This window comes from Alosa alosa, chromosome 6 (genome assembly GCF_017589495.1).
Source record: "Alosa alosa isolate M-15738 ecotype Scorff River chromosome 6, AALO_Geno_1.1, whole genome shotgun sequence".
Taxonomy (NCBI): domain Eukaryota; kingdom Metazoa; phylum Chordata; class Actinopteri; order Clupeiformes; family Clupeidae; genus Alosa; species Alosa alosa.
The window spans coordinates 18,371,345-18,394,832 of NC_063194.1; the positions used below are offsets into that span (position 1 = coordinate 18,371,345).

Below are 23,488 nucleotides of genomic sequence, written 5' to 3' on the forward strand. Positions count from 1 at the left end.
TTTAAATCCCCCCTAGATGATCCCAGATAAACACGGAGAGACTTTTGACAGTCCCTCGTTACCGGCGCCGGTAGAGGGGAAGCTGTCAGCCGCTCCCTCCTTGCCTTTCATCTCCCTGCAACAGGCTGCCTGCTAATATCCTCAATTATCTCCGCAATATGTTGCCAGGAGAGAGCGGGAAAAGTTCCGTCGGAGGCGTTCACACAATTTAAAAAGTTTTAATTTGACAGCTTGCAGCGTAATGATGAGCTGATGAGTAGAGTGGGAGGGCATAGTAAAGGGAAATGGGCCTGAGATTGCAGACACTGAGACCAGGGTGACAGATTATTGGGCCAAGCCTAGGGACAGTTCACAAGGACCAGGTTTTGGCTGGATGGGTGTGGAGCATTGGATGTGCACCCTGTGATTTGTTTTAAAAATGTCTGATTATGGCTTTGCTATTGTTGTACTGTAAAAATACCAGGAAGCCCAATGCACAGTAGTGCATTACCATTCAGTATGTCACAGTATTTACAGTACATAACCCCATACTTTTGCCCAAATATACAAATCTAGTTGTACGTAACTAGCGAAGTATTGTACTTTGCTTTACAGTTGATTATTAGTAAAAGTACACTTTTTTCATAACTTTTTAAAAAGCAAAATCAATCAAAATGGCAGCAGTCATTGTAGGAGATGCTGGTAAAATGAAACCATAAGTTTTTCATCAAATTATTTTCTAAACAGTGTAATTTCTTGTTTATTTGCTTTGAAATACTTAAATTGTATATGGCGTATACATCTATGGGAAGTTGTCTGCCATTTTAGTTCACCACACTGCCAATGGATGGATGAGATGTCTTATAAATTCTCTAAATTCTGTCTACTATCAGCATTCTATCTTTAAATGCTGTCCACTATTACTCCTTAGCATTCTATCGATATGTTATAATCTCTAAATGCTGTCCCCTATACTCCTCAGCATTCTATGGATATGTTATTGTTCCTAGCTTAAGTTGGCATTTTTAAATATTTTTACACCTGTAACACCTGTTCAAATAAAATTTCCTGGTATTTTCCTGGAGAAGATTTAATTTAAACTTGATTTCAGCACTGGCAATCACAAGTGTTAACCTGTGCTTTAAATTCCACTCACCTGACAGTCACCTAACTCATATTCAGTTCAACATTAATAACTAACTGTCAGTATGATATTTGGTTTGACTGAGTGCTGGCCTACAGTATTATTATCATGGGGAAATCAGAGCCCATGGTAATGGAGACGCAGAGGGCATAGGATTGTCATATGAAGGTTGACTTGCTCATTAAAGAAAATACCCCAACCCCTTCTCAGCCCACCCACTCCATAGGGCCTAGTAAGGTAATTCACCCCCTTTTTTCTTCTTCTTTAAAGCGCACAGAGAGAGAGAGAGAGAGAGAGAGAGAGAGAGCATATAACTTAAACACAGAGAATAAACCAATAGATCATTCCAAGTGTCTCCGGTAATAAGCAAAAGTGATAAATCATATGATTGCACTCTGGTTTATGAAATATTGTGCCTCTCCAAGGTGGAGCTGTGTCAGCCAGACAGAAGCCCCGTGGCAGAGGCCCCACAATTCTCCAGTTACCCCCAACAGCAAACACTCGCACTGAGAGAGATAGAGAAGAATAGCAATTTAACGAAACCTTCAGCGCTGCTCTTCAAAATTAAAAACATATTCAGTCATTGAGCTGACAGCACAGGATGATGATCCCTATTTACTCAACACAGAACACTGGATTGCCAGCTAAGTAGTGGGGAAACACCCCTCTGCCATAGTCGTGCATTAAGAGTTTTTCTTTAATGGATGAATACCACAAATAATAGGTTTTAGTGTGAGGAGTGGAAGACAGACAGCCACACTGAATGCCTAATGCTGGCGACAGTGGTGTGAAAGTAGCTCATGAGAGCACTTTACACAGCATGAAGATGATATGTGTTACAATGCCAAAACAAACCAATAACACAGCAACAGACAAGAGAAAAGGATCAGACAAAGGATTGATTGTGCCCATCTCTAATTGACAGCGTGACCTAGCACGACCTTGGTGCTCACAGTAGCACTGAAAAGGGCAGTGGGCAATGGGCTGTGATGAGTGAGACATTGTCACATCAAGTCAGACTGCTTTAACATGGCTGGAGATCTCCTCTGACAGCCCATTTCTGACATGTGAAATACAAACAGATGCTAAAATGGGCTACAGAAAAACGATGAGATGGAGGGGGGAGAAAGAAAGAGAGAGAGAGAGAGAGAGAGAGAGAGAGAGAGACGGATGGAGTACTATTGTGGGAGGCTTAAAGCGAGGCTTTCCTCTGACTCATTATAGGACCTAAAAGTAAAAAGTTTCAGAGTGGGAACACACACACACACACACACACAGATTTCACCAGAACACTCCTGTAATCTGTCCTATTTACCGTGAGCAGTGGGCAAGCCTTCCCACCCACAGACCACACAATCAGCCAAAACCTGCACTGTGCCCACTAACACCTCTCACTGGCTTACGCCATCTCACACGCCTGATTGCTTCTCGGGGTCAACACATTTATGACTTTTTCATTATGTGACCTCCCCCTTAAATAAAGAACCTGTTCCTCAGCCCTCAGTGGCCCCTGCATTGGCTGTAGGCAGAAGCAAAAGTGGCATCTGCTTGAAGATGCGGGTGAAGGGATTATGCAACCTCGACTGTGTGCTTCTCGTGGGCGTGAGTTCTGGCTGTGCGCAGTATGTGCTGCACGGCTTTCTCTCTCTTGCGCACACACACACACACACACATGCACATTGCAGCTCTGAAACATGGCAGAGGAGCTGTCTCTTTTCCAACCCACACCACTCACATCATCATTATTATTTCTTTTTTCTCTGTTGTTGCCTCCTCTCCTGTCCTCTGTCCTGTCTCTCTTCTTATTCCTGACTTATTTCACGCTCTTAAATTATCTCCTTCCTGTTAATGCGCAGTGTCACTGACACTCACCCTCCGGAATGATGTAACAAAAAAGAGAGAAAGGAGCAGAAATAAAGATTTGATGTTAGCTTCAAAGAACCTATTCTCGATCCTCTCAGTGTACTGAAGCATGCTGATCTTGTGAACACGCGGGTGCAGATCTTATTTTGAGTGCGTTGTGGGCCTCAATGAATAAATATCCATTCCAAAGTGGCTGTTAAATTGGCCCAACTGATACATAACAAGAGCACATGGCTGAAGTCTGTGGAGGTTGTCTTTGTTTTTCAACACTGCAAAAATGCATTTGGCAAGAGTGCGCTGTCCGCAGAGTAGTGGGAGGAATTTAAAAAACAAAACAAAAACCAAAAAAAGAAGCAAAGTACCAGATGGAGTTGAGTTACAAGGCAGAAAGATGGAGCAGAGAGAGGAAGAGAGAGAAAGAGACAGAGAGAGAGAGGGAAAAAGAGAGAGAGAGAGAGGGCATATGGTAGAGGTCGAATGCACCCCACGCGCCCGGCGATCCCCCCCAGCGAAGCCTTTCGCTGTCACCGCCGGTGCAGAGAAACAACTCTCTGCATTCAATCCTTTCAGCGCACGCCTCGCCTCGCCTCGCCCTTCCCTCCCAACAGCCTGATGTTTAATTCATTCCCCACACCCCGGAGGACACTCGCAACAACAAGAAAAAGGGATGGAAAAAAAGAAACGAAATTAGAAAAAGAGCGAAACGTCAGCATTGCATTTCTTTCCCCTTTCCCTGTTTTTCTGCCCTTCTGTTTGTTGACGTGGGAGGAGTGGAGGATGCAAGGAAAGGAACAAAGAGAAAGCAGGGGGGAATAACTCCATTGAATAGGGGACAATGGACAAAGAGGGAAAACAAGCAAACCAAGGAAAACTTGGTAACACAACTACCTCATGGGTGCACTTGGGTCTGACTCTTGATTTGTGGTTTGTGTTCTTGTGTTTGTAAATTTAATGCATGTCTTGGAGACAGCAATGTGTGTGTGTGTGTGTGTGTGTGTGTGTGTGTGTGTGTGTGTGTGTGTGTGTGTGTGTGTGTGTATATCTGAGGTATTTGTGTATCTGAGTGTATATCTGTGTATATCTGAGGTATTTGTGTGTGAGTGTGTGTGTGTAGTCGTGGATACGTGTTTGAGCAAACACAGAGCCCCACACCTCTCCCCCTGCTGTCCGTTAATCAGAGGTTGATTAAGCACACTTGCAGAGGCATGGATTAGGGGGCTCCCCTCGGACTGCGCTAAATTGGTCGGAAGGGAAGGAAGACAGAGCACTGGGCACAGCCAGGAGAACTTTTGATGTGTCAGTCAGCACGTCTGGCATGGCTTGCTTTTATTGACCTCCCCAGCCTTGATTTGTGACAGATCCCCTGGTGCTGGGAAGAGATGGGGGTGTGAGAGGCTTAGAGGAAAGACAGACAAGAGAGGGAGGGAGGGAGAGGGGGAGGGGGAGAGAGAGAGAGCGAGAGAGAGAGTGAGTGAGTGAACTTGAGAGACATTTTATTGTATGTGTGTTTTTGTTTGTGTGTGTGTTTGAACACACGTGTGTCACAAGTGTCAAAGAAAAATTGAGGAAGTGTATGTCTGTGTGTGTGAGAGCAAGCGAGAGAGAGAGAGTGAATTTAGGTAGAGGATGTGAGAAAGGAGGAAACTCTGCTGACCCGAGGTAAACTCCAGACACAGCATGTGAGCTTGACATGGGAAGGAACTGAACCATCTGGGAAAGTAAACCTTTCCAAGGCCCTATCCAGACAGATCTGGATCAGAGAGTGTAATTATATCGAATCAATTGTGATATGTAGTGCTGATTTTATATGTAGAGAGACATATGGGGGAAACCTTCACTAAGTGCATTGGGCTGCATGTCCGTATCCCTTTGAATGGAAACCATTAAAGTGGTTTGGCAGTGTGTGTGTCAAGGAATTTAATCTCCATATCCATTTCCCAGAGACCATTTTCTTACTTATGGTTGTATAAATTCCAATCATCCTCTCTATTCTAGCTCTCTTTCGTTTTCTCTCTCCTTTCATCCCTTCTCATTCTCCTTCCTCCTTTCTCTCCCACCACAGTGTAACCCTTCGATGTAAGGGTGTGGGCATTACTCATGTAGCTCCGTAACACTGCTATTAACATAATGAGGCGGGCCGCTAACGGGGATCTCTTAGCAGACACAATGAGGGTCTCTAAACGGCAGGCCCCCCTCCGTAGACAGGGACCCAGCAGCCCCACTGTAGCCGCCCGCTACTGCCGCCGCTGCCACAGTGTGACGTGTCAGGGCTGATTTATTTCGCCCTTGAACTTGACCGTGAGAGGACCTCATGGACCAGGCTTTAAAAGCAGCACCGGTAGCAGTGCCAGCACCAAGGCTAGCAGATGAAACATGCGCTCTGTTTTCCACCCACCAGCTGAGGGGGAAAAAAACAATCGGAAGATAACAACATGTGTGCAAACTGAAAACAAAATGGATACAGGTTTTTAGAGGTGCCTGTGTAAGGCATAGGGTGTTGATAAGAGAGCTGTCATACACCGGGAAAATAAGGTCTTAAGTCATTCCAGAATGTTATTTGACCCCCAGCTCTGCAAAGCACTTTGTGTTGCTAGGCTGGTAGGAGAATGGTGACGTGATGCATTTTGAACTTAGAAAACACATTCAGTGATATGCAGAGACAGTTGTTAAAGCTGTCAGGATAGAAATATATAGAAATATAACCAGTTGCAAACCCGACATTTTGGCATTAATGTGTGCAGTTATATAGGTGTACTGAATATTCATGTTGAAAAGGTCATTTTTTCAGATTCCCATCTTAGAACATAATCCTATCTTTTCATAGGCTCAATCTAAGATGATCTTCATAAGCAATATTAAAAAGATTGAATTCACATTTTAAAAATATGTTCATATGCTCTCACAAAACAATGCCAGTGTTATTTCCTGTGCAAATATTTTAGATAGTCACTAGAATTGACATTGTGTTTTCATTCTAGGCAACTAGATTATTATGCATTGTGTCTCCAGACTGTTACAGATAAGGCAGCACACAGCTATTAATTACTTTTCTAATTAAACATACCAGAGGAGTATAGATCCTGTCAAATGATGCAGATCAATGTCTGTATAGTAATATACCCTTTATAGCAGGGGTATTCAATTAATCTTCAGCGAGGTCCAGTTACGGAAAATTTCCTCAAGTAAAGGTCCGGAGCCTCATAATGTTTAACGTGCGTGTTTAGGCTATGTATATGTATGTACAGTGTATGTATAATATTAGGATGGATGGATGGAGCCTAGCTATAGATAGATAGATAGATAGATAGATAGATAGATAGATAGATAGATACTTTATTGATCCCCAAGGGGAAAATTCAACAGATAGAAGATTGTAGGCCTAGGCCTAATGTTTAATGTGAAATAAAATAAGTAGCCTAAAAGGCAACATTCGAAATGAGGAGAAATAAGGCAAGATAAGAGTAGCCTAATTAGGGAGAAAAACTGAGTAGGCCTAGCCTTGGCTATTTTTAAGATCTTAACGTGAACTTAAAATAAAATTTGAGCTGAGACAAGGATGGATATTCCACAGCTGGTTCCTTGAACCCATTAATCAGCAAGTTTAATTTAGTTTTTTTAGTTTTTTTTTATGTTGACCCGAAATCCTGGAAACCCAGGAATATCACGTTGTTGGACAGTAAATGCATGTAGGCTTAACTAGATTGTGGTGGATCAATCATATTGCCTTCTTAAATCGTAAAATATTCTGTGGTCTCAGTTCACTGTTGAATGGGCCTAGCCTACCTATGCTTGCTCAAAATATATGCTTTGTCTAGTAGAGGTGCTTCAAATTGGCGCTTAAAATCGCCTGTCTCAGAATATATAGAAGGCCCAGAGGTCCAGGGCAATTCCGCGCAAAACTGTCACATCCATATTTAGTTGGCGTTACGGACGTGACAGTTTTGCGTGGTATTGCCCCCATATCGTTATATAAAGCTCTGTTCTCGCTGTCTAGCTTTCTCCTCTTTGAGCAATCGATGATTTGAAAATAACTTACTTATCGTTAACTTAGATATCCATCTGATTGTTTCTTGTCCCGTCTCCTCTCCTCGCTCGTTTCAGGCTATCAGTCTCTTCTCCATAGTAGGCTACTTTACTCACTGACTCGACTTTATCAGAATTCACAGATTTCACTGGCTGAGTAGCAGCAAGCGAAATGATGGTGCTGAAGCTCCTGAAGTAAATGCTGTTCTCCTAACCAACGAAACATTTAGCGCAGCTTTGAAATCTTACGTGAAAATCTAAATTAGGCTATTATGGTCTGGGTCCGGATAGGATGACGTCACGGTCCGGACTCGGACCGCGGTCCGCCATTTGGTGATGGCTGCTTTATAGTAATATACCCTTTTCATCTTTGTCCCGGGTCAATGTCAGAGTCCTTAACATTATCAAGGCAGCCCAGCATGTCACATCAGCTTCTTGTAGGCCCCATCCCATTTGCATCACCTCTGACCCTGTCCATTTGTTCCTCGCCACATACAGCAGTTAACCTTGTATGTCATGATTAGTCAGACAGATACAGTGGCGGTGGGCGAGTCCCGTCCGCAGCGTTGGCAGAGGGAGGCATGAGAGAAGGAGCCGTCAGCGGGGGGTTAAGGAGACTGGCAGGTGGAACGGGTGGAGGTTGCACGTGGTGGAGGACCTATGATCGATTGGGATATGATGTAGCTTAGTTCTGCCTAGACTGTGTCAATAGCAGCCATGCACTTCACATATGTGTGTGTGTGTGTGTGTGTGTGTGTGTGTGTGTGTGTTTGATTGTGTGTGTTTGATTGTGTGTGTACGTGTGGGTGCACGTTTGTGTGTTTGTGTTTAAATGTTTATACTGAAAGAGAGACATTGGATGGATGGATAGATGGATGGAAGTAGTCACACCTAGCTAAAGCAATTCATACTAATATTGACTTTGTGAAAATTCATCTCATGGTTTTACTGTGTACTTGTCAATGTTGTTATGTCAATTTTCATTTTCAAAAGAAGTCTTGTGCTTGATAAGAGAGGGTTTGAGTGGGGTGCTGTGCACCTCTAAGATGTGTCGCATGGCTCTGTGCACCACACCACAAATAAAAGCAAACCCATCAGGTCTGATGGGCCCATTTGGGGCTCACTGTTCAGGGAGTGTCGCTTTGTCTTACACGACCAGGTGAAGTCGTCTCTTTGTGTTCTGCCTCTGTCTCTCTAAACGCTGGTGCGTTGACACCACTAGCCTACCCCATTGTCTAAGCCTGTTATCTCGTGCCCTGCAGTTCACTCCATTTATTCCAAAATGCCACTCTCTGGGCCCCAGTTGTGGAACCTATCAGTCTCCATGGAAACTCTTTTTCCTGATCCGTCATTGGTGCCAAATGACCCTGCACTCTTGCTTGCTATCACTTCAGCTCTTTGTGTGAGCGTGGTCTCTCTTAGCTGTACTGAATATGCGAGGTGGTAAGTGTGTGAAAATGTGTTTGAATACTGACTTTGATGTTGGATTCCAAATAAAGCAATCATAAAAGAAATGCTTTTTCCTTTCACTGAACAGTACCATAAAGTACAGCCTTTAGTAGTTCCTGCTGAGCCATCAAGCTGCTCTCCATACTCCAAATGTTAACATGGAAGGGGGTGACCAGGGGCATACATCCCCATGTGTTTTCACCTGTGACAGGCTTTCCTGCCCCTAAGGCGGCATCTCCATCAAGAGTCCCTGAGCCTCCAGGTTTTCATTTCAACCGAGCTTCAACACCAGCTGACTCTACTGCATCGCACCCTTTCTAAAGGGGAGGGAGCGCTAATTAGTGAAATCAGCTGGTGCGGTGCCGGGTAGAAATGAGAACCCGTGTGCCCTTGGCCTTCGATAGCGCACAGTTTGACTCCCGCGCTCCGGAGGCTCACTTTGAAGGCACCTGCTCGATTAGCCTCTGGGTCTCAGGGACTGTTGTTTTTCATATCAGAGCTCTTTGTCTTTGTGGTCCTCGTGCAAATTAAAATGCAAGACACTAAGCAGCTAGTTTTTGACAAACATCCCCTTATTTTTCATTAATCTGAGGTCATGAAACACCGTATTAATGTGGCCATTGTTATTTCTGAGCAGGATTATTTTTTTTCTGTCAGATATCTCTATGTGCTTATGATGGCTTTCCTGTTGGGGAAAAAAGTTGGCTCTCAACCAGTGGTGCATGGGATTCCCTTCAGAATATTTACACTCTGTCATTCTCTGAAAGGCCCACAGATAATTGGATAAAGGCAAAGTCTGCGAAGGTCAGCCAAGAAACAAGCAGCAGCTGCCAGAGTGAAGACCACAGGACTACAATTACCTCAACAGTGTACAGCGCTGGAGCAAAGTGAATGACAGGTATGAAACCATTATCCTCTTTACCTTCTGTATTAAGAATAACCATCTGACACAAGGGCAGAAGATGGTCAATATTCAGGAAATGGTGATTTGTGAACTGCCGTTTGTCATCAGTCAGTTAATTTGGTCGTGGCAGCGTGCAATTTAAATGAACCCATCGGAACTGTCTGGAGCTGCAGAGACTAAAAAAGCTGTGAGCTCAGTAATTCAGTAATTCACAGAGCAAGGACGGCTCTGTGGTAATGCAACTAGATGTACCGCATAGTGGTACAAAATATGACCGCCGCTCAGTCCTGTACATCCGTTCCGCGAAAATAAATCACACTTCAATTTGTCTCCATATTTTACTCCATCCCCCACTCTTGAAACTTTTGTGTATGCTTGTTTGGCATGCCTGTGTGTGTGTGTGTGTGTGTGCGGCTGCACAGAAAAGTAGCCTACTGGTGCTGAAAAGGTGAATAGATTGTAGAATAGCCAAAGAAGATGTAGCATTGTTATAAAACCTTTAAAATCTCTAAACAATCACAAGTAGGGCAGTTAATCACAGTTCATCCATTGCAACTGGATTGATGAAAGGTCACTTACACCTGTAGGCTACATTGTATTTGGGAAAAGCAAAAGGTATCAGCATAATGTTATTTATTTATGTATTTATTTATTTTTTGTGTAAAACATTCCATGCCGTTCCATGCCGTTTTCAACAGCTATCAAAAACAAAGGTCATTTTTGGATGGATGGATTTTTTGTGAATGTTTCTTCTTCTACATAAGATTTTAGTCATCTTTAGTTCATGTAATACTTTATTGTCAATGCACAAATTAAGTAACAGTAGTCTGAAACGTTATTGTTAATGCACAAATTAAGTAACAGTAGCCTAGTCTGAAACGAAATGCTGTTTTACATCTAACCAGTGGTGCAAATAACTGACATGTCCAAATGGGCCTTGATGAAATCTCGTCAGCTAGACTGTTCATACATTTTAACGGGCCAAAGTTGAAGAAACTTTTGTCCGTTATTGTTCGTGCAAATATAGGCTGATTCATGTTCACTTGCATTGTGTAACTGAGGTCCATGGCTAGTCTGGCTTTCATCAGACCAAGCTCAATCTTTTAAGAAATCAAAAATAAATAGCGGGCAGACCTTGGATCAGGCTGGGTTCACCCAGCCTAGTCCATAGGCACCCGATATTGTTTAATTTTCCGATTGAGATATACACGCTCTGGCTATTCTAAATGCAAAAAATGCATCAGGGAGTTATGACAAAGCGGTAACTAACAAACTAGATCCTAATAGAAAGCTGTTAGCTTCCCTAAGCTACAGGTAGGATTATAAGGTAGGCCTATTTACAACATAAATTGTCAATAGGCTATGCTGGCGACACTAATAAAATCTCCTTTGGAAACCAATGGCTTCGCCTTACAGTATCAAAGCGGACTTAAACTGCCATATCGTGGGCGAAAAATTTTAATAACATTCAAGCAGCTCCATGAGTCAAGGAAAGCTGAATGGAAGTAACCACTTCTAGATGGGACCCACTACACAGTAGCTTAAGGTGTGTTGCTAAAGCAGCCATAATGAAATGAAGGTGTCATTGTTTGGATACTTCACACACACGTGCTTTTTTAATTTCACAAGACTACAACTACCAAGCTGTAATCAAAGCACATCGATTCCCCTCTCACACCATGCACGCACTTAAAACAAAATAAACAAGCGTCTCAGTCTCCCGCATGTATAGGCAAAACTGTATCAGACTGGTGTAGCGTTGGTAAATCTTCCATTGCACAGAATGATTTTTTAGCACGTGCAATAAATGACAGTCGAAAAGATACAAACAGTGCTGCTATCAATTTGCTTGGTATAACGCATTTATAGTTTTCTACAAATGCAATCAATCAAATGCCTCCATCACTCAACTAACGCTAACAGTAACATTACCTAGGTCCTTATTGATATTACAAGATTAGCGTTACCTGCAGTAAAACCAAGCATGTCCGATAAACATCCTCAGATTTATTTCAACTTCAAGAAGAAATGGAATTACACTTCATGTGAACATGGATCCTATCCTTATTAGATGTCCGCTGAAATAAATTACAGTCCTTGTAGGAAGCGTCCATTGTTTTTTCCAACCCACTTTTAACTTCCAACAAAATGGCGTCTCACTGCAGCGTCGCCATCTAGTGGACAAGCGACTACTTATAAGCCAATACTGAAAATGCAGCCATGATGATGAATATTTATTTTGGCTTTCTTTTTTAATCCTACTGAATTTGTAATTATGTATCGGCCGTTCTAATACCGATAGTATGTGGGTGCCTGTGTGTGTGCATGTGTATATGTGTGCACCGCCATTTACAGGCCAATGAGTGTACAGTCACTAAATGTACACATAACCTAATTTTTTTTAGACCCCCATGGATGAAATTCTACGAAACTTGGCATACCCCAGAGAATGCCAGGTCAATCATACACATAAAATTTGGTGCAGTTCTGAACATCTTAACTGAAGATAGGGGCAATTAAAGCAGAATAATATTGCATTTTCATTTTTTACGGGGGTGCAAATCACAAATGAGTGATTATGAGCCAGGTTGATGTGGGCCCTTGAGACCAACATACCATAAAAGATTCTTCATCCTCAGTGCCACGGTTCAGGTAGTTATTTAGGAAAAACTGTTTGTTTTTTTGCAGTTGGGGGCCAACCAGCCAGGGGCTGGTGGTGGTGGTACCGGGGGCGAAATTAAATTTTCCGTAAAAGTCTAGTGGGGCTACATACCCACCAAATTTCATGTACCCTGGTGGTTCGATTGTCCCGGGTATCAATGACCAAATATTCAGGGAGTAGATGACGGTAAAAATTCTTGAATTATGTGCATGTGTGCATGTACAAATTTATGTTTATGTGTGTGGGTGTGTGTGTGTGTGTGTATGTGTGTGCTTGTGTGTTTGCCTCGCGTATGTTTGTTTGTGCATGTGCATGCATGCGTACATATGTCTACTGTGTGAGTATGTGTCATCTCATTATGATTACTGTAAATGTATGTGTGTGCGTGTGTATCTGTTTATGCACATGTGTGCACATGGAATGGGTTAACATGACCCCTGGAGGCAAACATACGGAAAAATTGGTCATCCTAGGCCCTACAGTTCTCAAGATATTCACAGAGAACTGTGTCTGCCTACCCTCCTTTTCGGGGGTCCAGTCCAGCGGGGGCTACAGATCAAAGCGAAGAATAGCGGTTCCATGCTATCCATGTGGGGTACATGCCCACCAAGTTTTGTGTACCCGGTCTTTCAGTGTCCGGGAATCCTTGTTGGTGTCGTCGTCACTAAATGTACACATAAATTATTTTATTGTAAGGCCCCCCATGAACGAAAGTACACAAAACTTGGCATGCATTCGGAGGGTGTCATAATGATCCTACACTTTTAATTTAAATTGCAGTTTTGACCTTGTCAATAAGAGATATTGTGATGAAAACACCTAATTTTTTTGCTTTTTAATTTTTAACTAGGTGGCGCTATACATGAAATAAAGTGGTAATGGGATGGGTTGACATGCCCCCCTTAAGACCAACATACATAAAAAAAAGGTGGACCTCTAGGCCCTACGGTTATCGAGATATTCACAGAAAACTGTCTCCGGCCACCTACAGGCCAGTTGGTGTATATTAACATAAATTCATTTATTGTGGCCCCCCATGAGCGAATTCCACAAAACTTGGCGCATACAGAGGTGTCATAATGATCTACAATTCAATTTTCGTGCAGTTTTGACTATGTTAGGTCACAGATACCTTCAGGTACAACACCTCATTTTACTTTTTTTGTGTTTTAACTTCGGTGGCGCTATACAGAAATAGGTGGTTATGGAATGGGTTGGCATGGCCCCTTGAGATCAACATACAAAAAAAAAATTGGTCATCCTAGGCCCTACAGTTCTCAAGATATTCACAGAGAACTGTGTTTGCCCTACCCTCCTTTCGGGGTCCAGTCCAGCGGGGGCTACAGATCAAAACTAAGAATGACGGTTCCATGCTATCCATGTGGGGTTACATGCCCACCAAGTTTTGTGTACCCGGTCTTTCAGTGTCCCGAATCCTTTGTTGGTGTATCACCACTAAATGTACACATAAATTATTTTATTGTAAGGCCCCCCATGAACGAAAAGTACACAAACTTGGCATGCATTCGAGGGTGTCATAATGATCCTACACTTTTTAATTTCGTGCAGTTTTGACCTTTGTCAGCCAGAGATATTGTGATGAAAACACCTAATTTTTGCTTTTTATTTTTAACTAGGTGGCGCTATACATGAAATAAGTGGTAATGGGATGGGCTGACATGCCCCCTTAAGACCAACATACATAAAAAAAGGTGGACCTCCTAGGCCCTAATACGGTTATCGGAACAGATATTCACAGAAAACTGTCTCCCGCCACCTACAGGCCAGTTGGTGTATAGTAACATAAATTCATTTATTGTGTGGCCCCCATGAACGGAATTCCACAAAACTTGGCGTGCATACAGAGGGGGGTGTCATAATGATCCTACAATTCCAATTTCGTGCAGTTTTGACTATGTTAGGTCACAGATACCTTCAATTACAACACCTCATTTTTACTTTTTGTGTTTAACTAGGTGGCCAGCTATACATGAAATGAGTGGTTATGGAATGGGTTGACATGGCCCCTTGAGATCAACATACAAAAAATGGTCCTCCTAAACCCTACAGTTTTCGAGATATTCACAGAAAACTGTGTTTGCCCCACCCTCCTTCGGGGGTCCAGTCCAGCTGGGGCTACAGATCAAAACGAAAAACGATGGTTCCATGCTATCCATGGGGTTACATGCCCACCAAGTTTTCGTGGTACCGGGTCTTTCAGTGTCCCGGGAATCATTGACGGAAATTTGGGCATGCGAAAAAAAAAAAAAAAAAACAAAATCTGACTAAACCTATATGACCGCCGCTATGCGCCGGGCGGTCATAATAATGATCTACACAAGGGCAATTCCAGCATTATGGACATCTTATTGTATTTTATTGGAAACAAATGATACATTTAGGGAGTGGACGTCTACCCTAGGATAATGTAGAAATATGCCCATGCATAGCATGGTGGGGCTTTGTTTTTCAGACACACATTACACAATACACATTGCACATTGAAATACACTACTGAATATGTTGCAGTGCACAGAATAATGCAACATTACAATATATTACAATCTTTGGACATAAAGCAGGGATGTTTTGTTCTAAATATATGTGAATATATGTTTGTGTGTTTGAGAATTTTGTATATTCAACATTATACAACAAAGGTGAGTGGTACTTGTCAGTTTTGAGAAGGTTTGGGGGGTAAGCCAGTGTTATTTGCATTGGCTTTTGCCATGATTGAACTGTGTTGAATCATCAGTCTGCATCAATACATGTTCTAAAGCTATTAGATTGTCTTCAAATTCATTTCCATGGACAGTATATTATCACATGAAGTGTGAACTCCTTTGTCATCCCCCGAACAACCCAGGCTCTTCACAATGTAGTGTTATGCTTCAGGATGAAAATCTGAATAATTATAACAGTTTTTACTGCATGATGTTGCTACATGTATCGCTGAAATACATCACATATTTACCAACCAGTACCTCGTCAACTATGCCATTCTGGGTGCTTAATAGGAGGTTTGTTTTCTGTTAACTTTACCTAAGATTACCTGACTTGAGAGGATCCAAAAACAGTTCTGTGCTGTGGTTCAGGTGATGGGAAAATACCGGTAATAAACTGATGTCCTTATTGAAGAAAGCAAGAACTAATGTAGAGGTTAATATCCCAGCAACAGAAGAAATGGGTTATTGGAAAGACTTGTTGTGAAGGGATGAGGTAACTATTTTGGACAGCAGTGTCTTTGTTGAGGCCAGGATCTAACACTTTACAAAAAGGTGTGCCACCACGTGCTGGGGATGGTGGGTGTCCTGTGGACAGCCATGCATCCTGTCCCTGCACTATTTTGAGTTCGACAACATGCATTATGCCATTTTTTTGTAAGGCCAGAGTGTTCGACTGAATGGTCTGTATTCAATGCACTCAAGATGTATTGCCATGCACTTTACCCCATTCACCCCCTTCATAGAGACAAACTTGAAATATGAAATATTAGTTAACACTAATTACAAACAGCAGAGTATAATATTCTGATGAATGAAAGTAGAAAGGATGTCAATGCCATTGATGTGAGTAATTAAGCAATTCAAGGTGAGTAATCACCATGATTATTGGTTATTGATTTTTGAATTTTAATTACCAGGGACATTACTGGATGTGTAAACATTACTCGATGTACACACATTTCCAGGACATGCTTTGTGGTCACCTACGAGTGAAATTATCAAGTTGAACATTATCGATGTTGGGTTATAGCTGAGCTGGAGCCTGGTTGTTGAAGCGATTAAACGCAATGACTCAATGACTGATTCAATGAGGTTTCATGAAAGTGAAAAATGTCTTACTTGACCTCATTTTTACCAAACTCCCATTTTCTTGCTTTGACACTCCCACACACTGCATGCCTTCCTGGCATTTAGCACCTTCTCCATGGCATGAAAATTCCCCATCCTTTACCCTACTCATGAAAATAATGGATTAGTCCTAGTGTGCATTCGACCCACCTACAGTAGTAACCATCTCTGAAACACCAATTAAAAAATGAGGTCCTGTGGCTCACAGCATTGCTTTGTGGGACAACCATTTTACCTTTTACCACCTTGTGGGACAACCCTCCCCCATACATCCCTCTAAAAAACACCACAGCTACGCTAATCACCTGCACCACTACATATTAATGTTAATTACCGAAATGGCCCTGACACAAGCAAGGCTTATTTTTAATGAATCTTTGCGCACTTACTGTACTTCCAAAACTCTCAAAGAAGAAAAAAAACTGGGAGAAGGCTAATCAACTCCTGGAGGGCACGGCTGCCCTTGCGGCTCTTGTAGTGTCAGGTTGTTCTTCTTTTCTTCTTTTTTTCAGTTTGTCCTCCCTTTGTCTCCTTCCTAGATAGACTTCTTTAAGAGTAAAACAAAGCCAAGGGGCCACTCTCAGTGCCAGTTATTGTCCTGTTGGCACAATCAGCCACTCATCTCTCTGGCTGAGAGTCTGTAGCCTCAGGATGAAGTAGATGTGAGAGGGGGAAAAAGCTTAATTGATGAGTAATAGTGGTGTAGATTTTATAACTCTCCCCCACCCCTCATACACACATTAAGTTGTTAAGAGCCTTTCACCTGCAGAAGGACATCTTAGATTCTGGGGTGGAGAGACAAAAAAGGCAGAAAGGAAATGAAGTCTGATTGGTCTGAAGCTGTCCTTGAGAGACAATGGTAGAGAAAGGTTGAGGGAGTGAGAGAGAAAATGTGTGTTTGACAACCTTTTGATACACCTTTTATTACTGTGATTTTGGATATGAATAGTGTGTACATTCTACTTTGAATATTTTGTTCATATCCTTGGTTATGAATTAATTGGATACTTGGAGATTATTTTCAAAAGAAAATGCTTTGAAAATTGAAGTGGGATTTTTGAAATGCTAATCAAAATCTCAATTGCCAGAAGCATACATTCAACTTAAATGTCTAATTTTAAGAAATAAGTCATCTGAAATATTTTCAAAATGTAAACATGACTTTAATTGCAGTGTTGCAGGGATCTTTGACACAAACCATTTTGAGTAGCAAATCTTAAGACACAATTAAGGTGTGACTTAGTAATAAGAATAAGTTGTTTCTTTTTTGAATTATAAAAGTAGGAACACACTATTTAAAATTGTGCAATTGGGGCTGTCAAAAAGTATTCTGCTGAGAAAAGCTAATTGAAATGTCAGAAGTGGGTCCAGTATAACATTATATTGTGATTGATGTATCATACTAACAATACAGCATTGGAATACAAGTATAGACTCAATCAAGACATACTGTACCTCTGGTACAACATACACCAGCATTAGAAAAAGGCAAGTGGAGCAATATTTTAAAAGTACTGTCCTGTGTCATCTGTAGGACATACAGTAAAAAAAAACTTGCTTCCACGTACATACATGGCCATGACAAAGCTTATTTCATAACATATGCATAATATTGTGTAATATTGTGGGCAGCCGTGGTCCACTGGTTAGCACTCTGGACTTGTAACCGGAGGGTTGCCGGTTCGAGCCCCGACCAGTGGGCAGCGGCTGAAGTGACCTTGAGCAAGGCACCTAACCCCTCACTGCTCCCCGAGCGCCGCCGTTGTAGCAGGCGTAGTTTGTGTAGTTTGTGTAGTTTGTGTTTCACTAATTCACCAATTGGGTTAAATGCAGAGACCAAATTTCCCTCACGGGATCAAAAAAGTATATATATATACTTATATGACATAGGCTACAGCAACTAATACATAAAAAACAATTATTATGTTACTTAATAAAAGTTAGGCTACGTTGTGGGCACTTGGAATGATTGGATTTCTGACATTTTTGCAAATTCTAGATGAAGCAATGACAAGGGTTGAATATCTTTTTTTTGCCAGTCCATTCATTCCTTTTTTCTTTCTTTCCTTCCTTCCTCCTTTGTAAGCGTATGTTCTACAGTAGCTCCTCCATTTTAAGGAAACAAGGAAAGAATGTAATGAGGATGGAGGAATCAAGGACAGATGTGCATGATAAATGAGATGCACAAAAATACACATCACATATAGTCTGCGGATATGGAATTGGACATAGATTGATAATATGGTCGTATCTATTTGATTTGTGTTCATTAGAATTCAATAGTTAAAGTTGTCGTGTTACTGTTTGCTGTACCAGACTATTTCATAGCTATTTTGTATTGCACAAGCATTGTACCTGAAGCCTTCTGATTGTCATGATTTCCAATACAGCTTTCATTTTGTTCTGGACAATCTTGAACAGAGATGAGCCACCTAGCTCCTTCTAATGGGCTCTTGTCTCAGCTAATGCCTTGTCCACTAACACCCAGAGCTTTATAACTTAGAAAATTGAAGTGCCTGCAAAACACTGTATCTGAACAGGTAACATGAATGCCTCAGTGTATACCATCAGTGTTGCCCAGCGGAATGATCTGAACTATCTATTTCTGCCCAGTTGGTTTAAAAACAAACTTTTCATGAGACACTGACAAGAGAAGCATATAAACCTTTCTAAAAAGTCCACTTTCATTGCTGTTGTCAAGAAAAACAGGGCTGTCATCTCGTCTGTCATTAGTGAGCTTGTTTTAATGTGACAATAACTACCTCTGACAAATCATCTCTCCTTTGTTTGCAACGCTCTATCAACAAGAATCAATGTATAGATGTGCAAATGTGGACCCTTGAAATCCAGGCAGCCGTCATTGCCATGCATGGCAGTACTGGTCATCAGTCCTCGATGCACCACATCATCCCATGTGGAGAGTTTTAGAGGGAAGCAGGCAGTAAAAGCCAGACGCTTTGGCAGCGTTAAGCTCCTGAAGCTGTGTGTGTAAGGTGACCTGTCATTGTGCATTAACATCATTTTATGAACAAAGTGCAGTGGGTATCATCAGCTTTCCCCTACGGGGCCCCTTGCTGATGTGGCCGGTAATGTGTTTAGCACCACAGGCCCATGTATCTCCATTCTCAATTATAAATGGGTGAAATTTGAAATTAACTGAGGCTGCATCATAAAAGGCTTGACAACAGTGCTAATACCATTACATTAAGGTGATTAAAAGAGGTTAGGAAAGGTGATGTACTGGAGTGATCGCTGAGTGCATTTTGTATTAAATTAATTGAATTACGCCATAACGCCAGCATTAAAGAATATGCCCTATTAGTATTTGGTGCTTGCATGTGTAAGAATTAATTATTGAGTAATTGTTCGTATATTTCAGTGGCTGCGCGGCACTGACGGATGATTTATTTTCTTCGGAGCAGTGTGGAGATAGAGCTTAATTACAGTGGATAGTCTTATCTCCCACAGCCTTAATCCGCTCCTTGGAGGTTTCCCCACTCCGCCCCTGCCATCTCAGTCGATACCATCAGGCCACTGGCCGAGGGAGAGAAACCAATCCTTGCTTTCTTTGTATCACGTTAAGGGTCATTCACGCTGTCCACAGTGCCGGCCACATGCTGACTCGCACTCCATGGAGGAAGCCTTGGAAGACTGTTTCAAGTCTTTGAGGTCTCGGTGATTGCCTCAGGCCTCCTGCTGTGTGTCTATATTTGTGTACATGTTTGTGTGTGTGTGTGTGTGTGTGTGTGTGTGTGTGTGTGTTTCCTTTTGTGTCATTTTTTCAACACTTAGATCGCAGTTGTTTTTAGCAAATCAGCCTCAATGGACATGATTATGGAAAAGACAGGAAAAACAGTCAAAATAGAAAGTTCGCTGAGAGTTTTCTCTGCTTGTTTGTGAACTAACAAACAAATTACCAGATACTTTTTAGCATCAGACAGTTGTAATGATTCCATGGCTGCACTTTCCTTGTAATTAGGCTCATTGCTGGAGTGATATTATTCAGGGGGCAATTATTTTTTCCTTTATGTCAGTTCCTTGCAACACGCATCTGCCCCAGGGATCACTGAGCGTGTTTAAGAATAGATCGCTTTGTCTGTAGAGGTCCTTTGTGAGGCTCCATCACAGCGTTCTGACCTGTATTGTCAGTATTGGGTCAGTGCATTTCTGACCTTTCCATCCCCAGTGCTTCCTCTTCCCCAGTACATTTCGGTGGGAGTCTTCTGTTGCCTGGTAGCGAGTTGTGGAGGCTGCATCCTGGGGCTTCTCTTCCCACAGTGCATGTTCCTCTTCCACATCCTCCACATCCGTAAGAGGTTAGGCAGCTGGGTGGATGACTGAGATGAAATATGTAATAATGTTAAAATCACCCATTATTTGCTTCTAATTCCATCAATCCCTCTAACAGCATATATGACAAAAATGAAGCGAAAGAAATGGGTCTGTGCCTGCAGCGCTTCAAGTGCTGTGCTCAAGTCGTTGCCAAGATTGACAGTGTTGTAAAAAGCAATGCTGTTATTCATTTTTCAAAATCTCATTTAACTTTCATTTTTTCCTCCAACATGGAACTGTCAAGGCCCACATGTAATTCAATGATCATTCGCTAGCTCAATAATTCATTCATTTTTACTTTTACTAGAACTCATGCCATTTGGCCATCACCTCACCGTGCGCATGACCATCATTAAACTGCAGTACTTGGCTATGATTTCAACCATAATTTTTTTCTGTGACTAGAAAAAAGATTAATCATTTGTGTTTGTTTGTTTTACAACACAAAAACTCTTACACACACACACACACACACACATCACTTACAGACACCACTTGAGCAGAGCCATTTGATCTGAGAAGTGATGTGTAAGCAGACGCTCAAGAGTATGGCCCCTTTTGCTCACCAGAGCTCCTGAAATGGCCTGTCAGAATGGAGGAAATTGAAACCAGTCAATATTGTACATCTCACACCGCAAACACGTTGTGAAAGCTTCAATTGCAGACAGCAGGTAGTGGCTAAACTACTCGCGAGTGACTCCACGCTCTTCTCTCTCTCTCTCTCACACACACACCTACCACACCTATAGACAAAAACAATTTCAGAAGTGAGTTGGATTTTTGTTCGAAACATTTCAGCATCCTCATGAGATGTTTTGTTTTTAAATAAAAAAGAAATGTCCAGGGAAACAGTCATACACACACAGGTATGAATTTCACCATTTTGTCAATATGCGAAATGGCGAGTGAGGTTTCCACATCTTTATGACGGTTAATGACTTGCCAGCACCAATCACTCAGTGAGTGTGGGGTTCATTCTCGGGAGCTGGTGGCAGAGGCTGTCCAGACAGATTTAACTTTCACTAAATTTGGCAGCGCCTCTCCTTGTTGTTACTGTGCTCGGCCAAAAGACGGGTCCCTTAAATGGCATTTCTTGACAGGGGCACCATCATGACAAAGCAGATGCAAGTAAACCTGAATGTGCGGGTGCATTCTTTTTGTTGATTTCTCACAGCCATAAAAGACAATAGTATATAAATAGTTATGCCACTGGGTCATGTACTTAGAATCGTTAGAATCTTGGTCAAAGAGCTTGTGAGTCAGGTGTACTGCTTACAATATAGGGTGGCAAAGCATAATTCTAATACTCACAGATAGAAGAAATGGAAAATATTGTATTGTGTAGGTGTGCTCTTTGTGTAGATGTGTTACAGTCATAAAAAACTGCGGTATGGGAATCATTATGGCTGGACTTGCACTTAAGATGGTAGTGAGTCAGGTGCACTGCCTACAGTTCAAGGTGGAGGTGATTTGAATAAATACAGCAAGAAGGTATTGGTGTTATACAGTATATTGAAGTAATATGTGTGAGTTGAGGATTAAGATGTGTGATATATGCATACAATGACATAAACAGCAAATAATTCCATATAATCAAAACCCATATATACAAAACCCATATATAATTAGCTTTAAATGAAGAGGCACCCATCATTTTAAACATGCTTTCTTGCCTTAAGCCACTCATTTTATTAGTTTGATAGTAAAATCGAGGACTTGGATCAGGGACATTCATATTTGAATAATGCATGTAATCCATCATACTCTTTTTAGTTTGGAGATATATTATAACCTGACTTATAGGTAGAGATCACACCGGAAATAACAAAGTGGCAGCAGCAAAGCAATGCTCAGACCATAATGATTAAAGTAATTAAAACAAAGGTCTATTTCATTCCTAAGTGATGTTAAGAACTCATTTCTGTACAGCAGAGAGAAATATCTTGCCTTTATAAAGAATTCTACTGCTTTGATTGGTCAGAATGCTTGAAATGTTCCTAGGATACGTCAAACTGACATTGATGAGCTTCACGTTATGCTCTGAAAGATGAACTAAGTTCAGTGTTTTCCACAGAACTAAGTTCTATTTGTGGGGGTAGGTTTGCAGAATTAACTTCAACAGTTTTTAACAAATTAGCGTAGCATGGTTATGATGAACCAGATTTAAGCACAATTTAGTACAACCTGGAAAATCATTGTGTGGTGGTCAATGTTGATATTGTGGTGGGCCGCCACAAATAAGTCAATGTATGGGAAACACTGAAGTTCAGCGCTCAGCTTCTATGTTGCTAGCATAACACGGGTGGTGCAAACCATTCAGCTGCCACCCCACAGCAAACTATAGAAAATGTGCAGCTCATCGGTATGATCTCAGCCTTATGAACTTACCTTTTTATCAGATTATACGACAACAATAACCAGAAAGTAACAAAATGTGGGTAAACACCATGAAATGCACTTGGATACATCTTGATTACCTTAGTAACTAGATGTACCGCAGAGCGGTACCAAATATGACCGCCGCCCAGTCCAGGACATTTTTTCCACAAAAATAAATCACGCTGAAAGGCCTATATGATTCTAACTGTCTCACTAAATTGCATTATCCACACTCAATTATCACTGGTATCTGCTAGACAACAAGTACCAAAACATGATTAGTTCATAGATTTCACATGTAAAATTAATTTTATCCAACCCCACCTCCATCTTGCCTGTTCATAATTCTGAGAAATTCTTCTATGTGTGTGTGTGTGTGTGTGTGTGTGTGTGTGTGTGTGTGTGTGTGTGTTGCTTGTGTGTGTGCCTGCGTATGTGCCTGTGCATGCATGCGTACATATGTCTACTGTGTGAGTATGTGTCATACGTATGATTACTGTGAATGTATGTGTGTGCGTGTGTATCTGTTTGTGCACATGTGTGCACATGAAATGGGTTAACATGACCCCTGGAGGCAAACATACGGAAAAAATTGGTCATCCTAGGCCCTACATTTCTCAAGATATCCACAGAGAACTGTGTCTGCCCTACCCTCCTTTCAGGGGGTCCAGTCCAGCGGGGGGGCTACAGATCAAAACGAAAAACGACGGTTCCATGCTATCCATGTGGGTTTACATGCCCACCAAGTTTTGTGGTCTTTCAGTGTCAATTTTATTGGTGTACATCTCTAAATGTACACATAAATTATTTTATTGCCCCCCCATGAACGAAAAGTACACAAAACGTTGCATGCATTCGGAGGGTGTCATAATGATCCTACACTTTTAATTTCGTGCAGT

The 23,488-nt window shown here is 41.7% G+C and overlaps 1 long non-coding RNA gene across 1 annotated transcript in view; it reads left to right on the forward strand.

Annotated features, from left to right (window-relative positions):
* LOC125296766 overlaps window positions 1-23,488 on the forward strand; it is a 275,524-nt gene that overhangs the window by 133,223 nt on the left and 118,813 nt on the right. The window contains exon 6 of the long non-coding RNA XR_007193851.1: window positions 9,226-9,356. This is a non-coding gene — a long non-coding RNA (uncharacterized LOC125296766). The remainder of the gene's footprint in view (window positions 1-9,225; window positions 9,357-23,488) is intronic.